Genomic DNA, 1,227 nt, shown 5'->3' on the forward strand with positions numbered 1-1,227 from the left:
TAGTGTTGCGTTGTTACTGTGTGCAACAATATACGTGAGTGGATCTTCAACACTTAACAAGTAAATAGTACAGGAGACGAATAGGACGTGACTGTCACTTATCTATTTTTTGAAGTAGGTGTTATTTTGCGGATATCCATGATTATCCAAATGTTTTGAGTTTTCTTGAGTATTAATTCACACGAGACATGAGTCTCGGGCCAGATTTTGGCGAGTCAACATTTCTGAGGATGCCTCATGTAGAGGCGAAACACGTGTCGAATTGTTTGAAGACGAATATTGGCGGAATTAACGCTCAAGAAAACTTAAAACATTTAGATACTAATCTATTTATTTAATGGATTAAAAGTTTATAATATCTAATTTAATATGTTCAAAAATATATCGCGAGTAGTTAGACTAAAATTGTTCTGTCAAGACTATTATTAAATTAAAATTTAAGATTTTTTAATAAATTTTTATTATTAACAAGCTTATAGATTAAACAAATTATAAGGAAAGTCATTGCTAGTAATTTGAACTCATCTTATAATAATCAAACATTATATCACAGCAAGATTTAATTAGGTACGAAAATGGTGTTATAGAATTGTGTGTGCGGAAAATTTGTTTCGAATTTTTTATTAATTATAGTTTTGACAGTAATGTCCTTGAATGGTGACCACATACTGGACGACGCAGTATTGGTAGGCCCCCTAGACGATGGAACCGATAATCTGGTCAAGATATCCGGAATAAGTTGGATGTGGACAGCGCAGGACCGATCGTTGTTGAGATTTTTGGAGGAAGCCGGCACTGGACGTCTTTAAGCTGAGACGATGATGATGATGATAGATATATTTTATAATTTTAGTTCGATATAAAATTATTTTAATCCACTAAACGGATGCGTGAAAGTCACTTCCATTCGGATCTTAGACTATTACAGAGCGTCTTGTAAGTCGAGCCAAAGGTCTTCGTTTGAATAATGATTTATTTCGAGCATAATCCGACTAATAGCCAAGTAATATGAAATAATTAAACGTATATATTATTTAAACAATCATTTTTTTTAGTTATACATACATTATTGAAGTTATAATAATATATATATTGCGTACAGCGTACCTCAGAATCGGCCCAAAATATGTGAATGATATTTACAAACACAGCGGTTTTTGAGGGCGAAGAATTAAATAAGTTTTGATATTCATAGTTTTAATAATAGAATGTTCTACTCTATTAAAA

Source organism: Leptidea sinapis, chromosome 39 (genome assembly GCF_905404315.1).
Source record: "Leptidea sinapis chromosome 39, ilLepSina1.1, whole genome shotgun sequence".
Taxonomy (NCBI): Eukaryota; Metazoa; Arthropoda; class Insecta; order Lepidoptera; family Pieridae; genus Leptidea; species Leptidea sinapis.